This window comes from Manis javanica, chromosome 2 (genome assembly GCF_040802235.1).
Source record: "Manis javanica isolate MJ-LG chromosome 2, MJ_LKY, whole genome shotgun sequence".
NCBI lineage: Eukaryota > Metazoa > Chordata > Mammalia > Pholidota > Manidae > Manis > Manis javanica.
In genome coordinates, this window is record NC_133157.1 from 146,318,471 (window position 1) to 146,328,741 (window position 10,271).

The 10,271-nt window shown below is 40.6% G+C and overlaps 1 long non-coding RNA gene across 1 annotated transcript; it reads left to right on the plus strand.

Moving 5' to 3' along the window:
• On the plus strand, positions 1-10,271 carry LOC140845266 (uncharacterized). Its single transcript, XR_012124082.1, has 3 exons — positions 1-388; positions 1,804-1,971; positions 8,663-10,271. It is a non-coding gene; the product is annotated as an uncharacterized lncRNA (long non-coding RNA).

Consider the following 10,271-nt stretch of genomic DNA (forward strand, 5'->3'; position numbering starts at 1 on the left):
TTGCCACAAAGAGTTTGTCACAAAATGATTTTTGAAAAATCAAAACTACACGAAGCCATGCAGAGGTGATCAGGGGTTGAATTCCCTGTGCTTTTTTTCTTACCTTCTGTGCTTTCTCTGTCTTCTGGAAGCTGTGATTCACAAAGGTCAGAGTTTATAATCCTCTAACAGAAACACAGCTCCAATATTAATCTTTCCTTTATCTCTGTGAGTCATCTGTCCAAATTCTGTGGTTGCTGACTGATTTTTGTTCCTTGACAGTGACACAAATGGACACTTACCTTCAGTTTTCAGATCCCGAGGTGTTTGACTGGACACATCACTGACAGTGATACCAGGAGAGTTCGAACCTGAAAAATCGGAAAACAAGGTTTCCACGTGTTAGTCTGTAAGTAATGATACAAATTTGGCTAACTTATGCAACGTGTTTATCAGAGAAGCTCTCCCACATCCTCCCCTCCCCACTGAGACACACTGCTCACTCACCGCTTACATGGGCATTTTATATGCTCTGTATTGCCATTCACGAAGGCAAGCCTAATTAACCACGGTCCGTCATTTTTTCTACTTTTATGTTTTCTACTATCACTTTGACTTGCTCATCAATCTCTATTACCTATTCTATATTCTGTAGAGCTTTGTTTATCAGGAATTAAGACTCTTCAAGGTATGAATTTTGTTCGTATTAATGAAATTTATGGGTGACCACTTATTTTAAACATGCATAAAAGGTACTGGGTGCTCTTGAGACATAGATTTCAAAAAAGCTTCAGTGAATGGCATCACTTTAATTACATACAGTATGCACCAGTATTTTCAGAATTCACTTGTTAACCTGGGTAAACACAGTCAATTTATGTGAGAAAAGAGCCTTGAGTGACCTGTTTCCATGTTAAAAGAGGGCTAGTCGAGGCCAGAGTGCCATGAGATAGGAAATGAATAACAACACTTTCTTTTTAAGACAAAATCATCAAATTTAAACTTTTCTAAACAAGTGAGCAAAGAAAAAGAAATTTGGATGGAAACTTTGAAGCCCTTCCATCACAAGGACTGCTAAAAGTTTCATCCATAGGCCCAGCCAGGCTTAAAGTGGTGGTTGTGAAGCATCACCTGGGAGTCCCTGGAGTCCCAAAATCCATCTGCTCATGGGGTCCAAGAGGTCTGAGTATGTTTGCTATAAAGTTCAATGTTACATGCCATTTCCATTCTCATTCTCTTTACAAGCACACAGTGTAATGCTCCAGAGAAATGGTATGGTATGTGAAACATCAGAGCTCTAATGGCTAATGTGATGTATGATCATGTACATTTGTATTTAAACATTTTCAGTTTTAACTTCTAATGTTGTTACTATCAATAGATACAACCCATTTAACTAAAAGTTCCTAGGAATTCTCAGTAATTTTTAATAATGCAGAGGAGTCCTAAGACCAAAACATTTCAGAATTACTGTTTTAAAAATCTACCAAATATTTATTAGGGTATAATTACACTGTCCATTTTTAATAATCAAAGACTTCTCGCTCTCTCACACACACACACATACTGCTAATTGGAACGTCTGGGTGGCTTAATATCATTAGTGTTAAGATGTGATAAAAACAATTGAGATGTAAGAAAGAAGTTTTACACTAGGTACATGAAGCATAGAATTCAAATAAGCTTTCTAAAACACTGGAAAACTCTCAGAGTCTAATAATTAACCTCTGGGAATTCCCTAAGATATACAGGGATTTTAAACTGGGAATGTCAGGGTATCAAAACATAAAAGTAGAAACTTCTGAATTAAAGGTTTTATTTTAGAGGCGCAGCCAGGATGGCGGCGTAAGTAAAGCAGTGGAAATCTACTCCCAAAAACACATAGATCTATGAAAATAGCAAAGAAAACTCTTCCTAAAATAGAGACCAGAGGACACAGGACAACATCCAGACCACATCCACACCTGCAAGACCCAGCGCCTTGCGAAGGGGGTAAGATACAAAGCCCCGGCCCGGCGGGATCCGAGAGCCCCTTCCCCCGGATACCTGTGGGTGGAAAGAAACTGGAGAGGTTTTTATTTTTGGCAAGTGCTTTTTGTAAGCCTTAAAGGGACAGGGACCCCGGTGCTAGGGAGGCAGGGCAACAGGACCGGTGAGCAGGTGTCTGGGACCGGCTCCTGAGGACAAAGAATGTCGTGCGTTTTTCCCTTTATTTTTTTTTGGCGAGTGCTTTTTGGAAGCCTTAAAGGGACGGGGACCCGGATGCCAGGGAGGCAGGGTGGCGGGACTGGTGGGCGGGTGACTGAGACTGGTGCCTGGGGACAAAGAAAATCGCGCGTTTTTCCCAATACTAGGTAGGCAGTGCGGCGGGACTGGTGGGTGGGGGCTGGGATCCGGCGCCTGAGGACAAAGAAAATCGCGCATTTCTCCCTTTTTTTTCTTTTTGGCGAGTGCTTTTTGGAGGCCTTAGTGGTACAGGGATCCCAGTGCCAGTGAGGCAGGGTGGCATGGCCGGTGAGCGGGTGCCTGGGACCAGCGCCTGGGGATGGAGATGGTCGCGCGATTTTTGCTTTTTTTTTGGCGAGTGGTTTTTGTGGCGTTGCAGGGATGGGGACCCTGGTGCTAGGGAGGCAGGGCAGCAGGACCGGTGAGCGGGTGCCTGGGACCGGCGCCTGAGGACAAAGTAAATCGCGCATTTTTTTCCTTTTTTTTTTTTCTCTTTTCTTTTTCCTCTTTCGTTGTTGCTGTTGTTGTTTCGGTTTGGAGAGTGCTTTTTGGAAGACTTAAAGGGGCAGGACAGGACACTTAGACCAGAGGCAGGGAATCTGGGGATCTCTGGGCACTCTAACCCCCTGGGCAACAGGGAGCACAGAGGCCCCTTACGGAGATAAATAGCCTCCTGGCCGCTCCCTCTCCAACGGGGCTCCACCACTTTGGAGGAGCAGCCCCAGCCAGGACACACCCACAGCAACAGCGGAATAAACTCCATAGCAAACGGTCAGGTAGCAGAAGCCCTGTCTGCGCACAGCTGCCAAGCATAAGCCACTAGAGGTCGCTATTAACCCAGGAGAGGAAGGCCACAAACCAACAAGAAGGGAAGCTCTTCCAGCGGTCACTCGTACCAGCTCTGCAAACTATCTCTATCACCATGAAAAGGCAAAACTACAGGCAGACAAAGATCACAGAGACAACACCTGAGAAGGAGACAGACCTAACCAGTCCTCCTGAAAAAGAATTCAAAATAAAAATTATGAACATGCTGACAGAGATGCAGAGAAAAATGCAAGAGCAATGGGATGAGATGCAGAGAAAAATGCAAGAGCAATGGGATGAAGTCCAGAGGGAGAGCACAGATGTCTGGAAGGAGATCACAGAAGTGAAACAAGCCCTGGTAGGATTTATAAGCAGAATGGATAAGATGCAAGAGGCCATTGAAGGAAAAGAAACCAGAGAACAGGAACGTATAGAAGCTGACAAAGAGAGAGATAAAAGGACCTCCAGGAATGAAACAACACCAGGAGAACTATGTGACCAATCCAGAAGGAATAATATTCGTATTATATGGGTACCAGAAGAAGAAAAAAGAGGAAAAGGGATAGAAAGTCTCTTTGAAGAAATAGTTGCTGGAAACTTCCCCAAACTGGGAGAGGAAATAATCGAACAGACCACGGAATTACACAGAACCCTCAACAGAAAGGATCCAAGGAGGACAACACCAAGACACATAATAATTAAAATGGCAAGGATCAAGGACAAGGAAAGAGTTTTAAAGGCAGCTAGAGAGAAAAAGGACACCTATAGAAGAAAACCCATCAGGCCAACATCAGACTTCTCGACAGAAACCCTACAGGCCAGAAGAGAATGGCATGATTTATTTAATGCAATGAAACAGAAGGGCCTTGAACTAAGGATACTGTATCCAGCACGACTATCATTTAAATATGATGGCGGGATTAAACAATTCCCAGACAAGCAAAAGCTGAGGGAATTTGCTTCCCATAAATCACCTCTACAGGGCATCCTACAGGGACTGCTCTAGATGGGAGCACTCCTAAAAAGTGCACAGAACAAAACACACAACATAGGAAGAATGGAGGAGGAGGAATAAGAAGGGAGAGAAGAAAAGAATCTCCAGACAGTGTATATAACAGCTCAATAAGCGAGCTAAGTTAGGCAGTAAGATACTAAAGAAGCTAACCTTGAACCTTTGGTAACCACGAATCTAAAGCCTGCAATGGCAATAAGTACATATCTCTCAATAGTCACCATAAATGTAAATGGACTTAATGCACCAATCAGAAGACACAGAGTAATAGAATGGATAAAAAAGCAAGACCCATCTATATGCTGCTTACAAGAAACTCACCTTAAACACAAAGACAAGCACAGACAAAAAGTCAAGGGATGGAAAAACATATTTCAGGCAAACAACAGTGAGAAGAAAGCAGGGGTTGCAGTACCAATATCAGACAAAATAGACTTCAAAACAAAAAAAGTAACAAGAGATAAAGAAGGACACTACATAATGATCAAGGGCTCAGTCCAACAAGAGGATATAACCATTCTAAATATATATACACCCAATACAGGAGCACCAGCATATGTGAAAAAAATACTAACAGAACTAAAGAGGGAAATAGACTGCAATGCATTCATTTTAGGAGACTTCAACACATCACTCAACCCAAAGGATAGATCCACTGGGCAGAAAATAAGTAAGGACACACAGGCACTGAACAACACACTAGAACAGGTGGACCTAATAGACATCTAGAGAACTCTACATCCAAAAGCAATAGGATATACATTCTTCTCAAGTGCACATTGAACCTTCTACAGAATAGACCACATACTAGCTCACAAAAAGAGCCTCAGTAAATTCCACAATATTGAAATTCTACCAACCAATTTTTCAGACCACAAAGGTATAAAAGTAGAAATAAATTCTACAAAGAAAACAAAAAGGCTCACAAACACATGGAGGCTTAACAACAAGCTACTAAATAATCAATGGATCAATGAACAAATCAAAATAGAGATCAAGGATCATATAGAAACAAATGACAACAACAACACAAAGGCCCAACTTCTGTGGGACGCAGCAAAAGCAGTCTTAAGAGGAAAGTATATAGCGATCCAGGCACACTTGAAGAAGGAAGAACAATCCCAAATGAATAGTCTAACATCACAATGATCGAAACTGGAAAAATAAGAACAAATGAGGCCTAAAGTCAGCAGAAGGAGGGACATAATAAAGATCAGAGAAGAAATAAACAAAATTGAGAAGAATAAAACAATAGCAAAAATCAACGAAACCAAGAGCTGGTTCATCGAGAAAATAAACAAAATAGGTAAGCCTCCAGCCAAACTTATTAAGAGAAAAAGAAAATCAACACAAATCAACATAATCAGAAATGAGAATGGAAAAATCACGACAGACTCCACAGAAATACAAAGAATTATTAAAGACTACTATGAAAACCTATATGCCAACAAGCTGGAAAACCTAGAAGAAATGGACAACTTCCTAGAAAAATACAACCTCCCAAGACTGACCAAGGAAGAAACACAAAAGTTAAACAAACCAATTATGAGCAAAGAAATTGAAACGGTAATCAAAAAACTACCCAAGAACAAAACCCCGGGGCCGGACGGATTTACCTCGGAATTTTATCAGACACACAGAGAAGACATAATACCCATTCTCCTTAAAGTGTTCCAAAAAATAGAAGAGGACGGAATACTCCCAAACTCATTCTATGAAGCCAACATCACCCTAATACCAAAACCCGGCAAACACCCCACCAAAAAAGAAAATTACAGACCAATATCCCTGATGAATGTAGATGCAAAAATACTCAATAAAATATTAGCAAACAGAATTCAACAGTATATCAAAAGGATCATACACCATGACGAAGTGGGATTCATCCCAGGGATGCAAGGATGGTACAACATTCGAAAATCCATCAACATCATCCACCACATCAACAAAAAGAAAGACAAGAACCACATGATCATCTCCATAGATGCTGAAAAAGCATTTGACAAAATTCAACATCCATTCATGATAAAAACTCTCAGCAAAATGGGAATAGAGGGCAGGTACCTCAACATAATAAAGGCCATATATGATAAACCCAGAGCCAGCATTATACTGAACAGCGAGAAGCTGAAAGCATTTCCTCTGAGATCGGAAACCAGACAGGGATGCCCACTCTACCCACTGTTATTTAACATAGTACTGGAGGTCCTAGCCACGGCAATCAGACAAAACAAAGAAATACAAGGAATCCAGATTGGTAAAGAAGAAGTTAAACTGTCACTATTTGCAGATGATATGATACTGTACATAAAAAACCCTAACGACTCCACTCCAAAACTACTAGAACTGATATCGGAATACAGCAAAGTTGCAGGATACAAAATTAACACACAGAAATCTGTAGCTTTCCTATACACTAATAATGAACCAATAGAAAGGGAAATCAGGAAAACAATTCCATTCACCATTGCATCAAAAAGAATAAAATACCTAGGAATAAACCTAACCAAAGTGAAAGACTTATACTCTGAAAACTACAAGTCACTCTTAAGAGAAATTAAAGGGGACACTAATAAATGGAAACTCAACCTATGCTCATGGCTAGGAAGAATTAATATCGTCAAAATGGCCATCCTGCCCAAAGCAATATACAAATTTGATGCAATCCCTCTAAAATTACCAGCAACATTTTTCAATGAATAGGATCAAATAATTCAAAAATTCATATGGAAACACCAAAGACCCCGAATAGCCAAAGCAATCCTGAAAATGAAGAATAAAGTGGGGGGATCTCACTCCCCAACTTCAAGCTCTACTACAAAGCCATACTAATCAAGACAACTTGGTACTGGCACAAGAACAGAGCCACAGTCCAGTGGAACCGATTAGAGACTCCAGAAATTAACCCAAACATATATGGTCAATTAATATTTGATAAAGGAGCTATGGACATACAATGGCAAAATGACAGTCTCTTCAACAGATGGTTCTGGCAAAACTGGACAGCTACATGTAGGAGAATGAAACTGGACCATTGTCTAACCCCATATACAAAGGTAAACTCAAAATGGATCAAAGACCTGAATATAAGTCATGAAACCATTAAACTCTTGGAAAAAAACATAGGCAAAAACCTCTTAGACATAAACATGAGTGACCTCTTCTTGAACATATCTCCCCGGGCAAGGAAAACAACAGCAAAAATGAGCAAGTGGGACTACATTAAGCTGAAAAGCTTCTGTATAGCGTAGGACACCATCAATAGAACAAAAAGGAACCCTACAGTATGGGAGAATATATTTGAAAATGACAGATCCGATAAAGGCTTGACATCCAGAATATATAAAGAGCTCACACACCTCAACAAAGAAAAAACAAATAACCCAATTAAAAAATGGGCAGAGGAACTGAACAGACAGTTCTCTAAAAAAGAAATACAGATGGCCAACAGACACATGAAAAGATGCTCCACATCGCTAATTATCAGAGAAATGCAAATTAAAACTACAATGAGGTATCACCTCACTCCAGTAAGGATAGCTGCCATCCAAAAGACAAACAACAACAAATGTTGGCGAGGCTGTGGAGAAAGGGGAACCCTCCTACACTGCTGGTGGGAATATAAATTAGTCCAACCATTGTGGAAAGCAGTATGGAGGTTCATTAAAATGCTCAAAATGGACCTACCATTTGACCCAGGAATTCCACTCCTAGGAATTTATCCTAAAAATGCAGCAATTAAGTCTGAGAAAGACCGATGCACCCCTATGTTTATCGCAGCACTATTTACAATAGCCAAGAATTGGAAGCAACCTAAATGTCCATCAGTAGATGAATGGATAAAGAAGATGTGGTACATATACACAATGGACTACTACTCAGCCATAAGAAGTGGAAAAATCCAACCATTTGCAGCAACATGGATGGAGCTGGAGAGTATTATGCTCAGTGAAATAAGCCAAGTGGAGAAAGAGAAATACCAAATGATTTCACTCAGCTGAGAAGTATAAGAACAAAGGAAAAACTGAAGGAAGAAAACAGCAGCGGAATTACAGAACCGAAAAATGGACAAACAGGTACCAAAGGGAAAGGAACTGGGGAGGATGGGTGGGCAGGGAGGGATAAGGGGTGGAAGAAGAAAGGGGGTATTAAGATTAGCATGCATGGGGGGGTAGGGAGAAAGGGGAGCGTGGGCTGTACAACACAGAGAGGACAAGTAGTGATTCTACAACATTTTGCTAAGCTGATGGACAGTAACCGTAATGTGGTTTTTAGGGGGGACCTGATATAGGGGAGAGCATAGTAAACATAGTATTCTTCATGTAAGTGTAGATTAAAGATTTTTAGAAAAATTTAAAAAAATAAAGAAAAAAGAAAGAAAGAAAAGGGGGATTACTCCTTGATAGGATAAAACTATTGGCAAATCAAAGATCAACGCATGCTTCAAATATCCTTAATGTTGATCACTTAAAGGGTGTCAGATGATCAGCTATGGAGGTACTCTTTTCTGATAATATTCCTTTCTCTTAATTAAAAAAAAAAAAAGCAGTTCCTGTGTGCTGACCTCCAATGATTTGTACACAGTGGTATAGAGGGCATGTCAAAGTGTGGGCAAAGGGTCTGTTTGTTTCTATGCAGAAGATCTAGGCCTAGCTTGGCTACCCAGGAAATGAACTAAGATACGATATGAGGAGGAGCTTTCGGCATCAGCACTCTCTGGAGGACTTGTACCGGGGGATGATCATCAAAAAGCCTCCACAGGGATCCGGGCGATGCTGCGGTTGTGGCTGCGCCCACCCCACCGTTTCCTGGACTTGCCATTGGAATGAGGAGGGAGATGTCTAGGCTGGCATGTGCATACAGTAAGACAACGAATTTGACCGGATCTGTACTGTTGGAACTCAACCAGGAGTTGGGAGGGGTGCAAGTTGTAGCACTCCAAAATCTTATGACTATAGACTATCTACGGTTAAAAGAACATATGGGATGTGAACAGATCCCAGAAATGGGTTGCTTTAATTTGTCTGATTTCTCTCAGACTGTTCAAGTACAGTTGGACAATATCCATCATATCATAGACAAATTTTCACAAATGCCTAGGGTGCCAAAATGGTTTTCTTGGCTTCACTGGAGATGGATGGTAATTATAGATATGCTTTGTTTATGTCACCGTATTCCTATTATGTTAATATGTGAGCGCAAGTTAGGTAGTAGTTTAAAACCTATACATGCTTAAGGTACTCTACAAGAAGATATGTCAAAGAATCAATCCTCCCATGTTTTCTTCCATATGCTACCTCTATAGCTTTTCTTCTTCCTTCCAAATTACACCCTTAAATAGAATTCTTGCCTCATATCGAATTTACCGAGTATCATAATTCCTCCAGGTGGTAAAGATACCTCGAGACAAGTGCTTGGCCTAGAAGCCACAGGGCATAAATCTGCAAAGAAGTAAAAAGCTAACCTTTTCAAACAATATGGCTTCTCTCTTACTTACCAACTTTACATTTCCCTGTATGGCCCCGGAAGATGACTGGTTAGCCAGAGACGGGTAAGATTCCTCAAGGGAGGAACAACCTAAGACAGGCACAGTCGCAGGGGTGCCATCAGGTGAGAAATTGGGGATCAACAGAGGTGAGGCTCAGAACCTCACCCCCCCCCCCTGTTTTGAGAGAAATCTTCTGCATCCGTGGATGTTTTGCTGCCCTTGTCTAGCTTGGATTAATACTTAGTCCATAGGCACACACCTGATCATCTACATTTGCCCTCTTACAGCACTAAACTATGTTTTCTACCTTTATCTTGCATCTACCTACCACTTCAGTATTTTATTAAAAATAATAATAATAATAAAGGGAGAAATGTGGGATCTACATATAAATCAAGTATAAAAATCAAACGAATATTCATATTTGACCTGATTGTTTATAGTTCATAATGCGTGATCAAACCCGAAAGTTTCTGTGATGAATGCCCTTGTACTGTTCACCATGTAAGAATTTATTCACTATGTAAGAATTCGTTCACCATATAAAAACTTGTTCGTTATGCTTCAGAAGATTGGAGACTGATGAGAATTAGGCTTGAGATGGATTAATGATTGTGCATTGAGCTTTGACCCCCCTATACAGAATTTTATTGTTGTTAACAACTATTTGATCAATAAATATGAGAGATGCCCTCTCAAAAAAAAAATTTCCTTTTCAAATGGTTAGAAGCCTTTTTTTTTAAACACGGATACGAACAA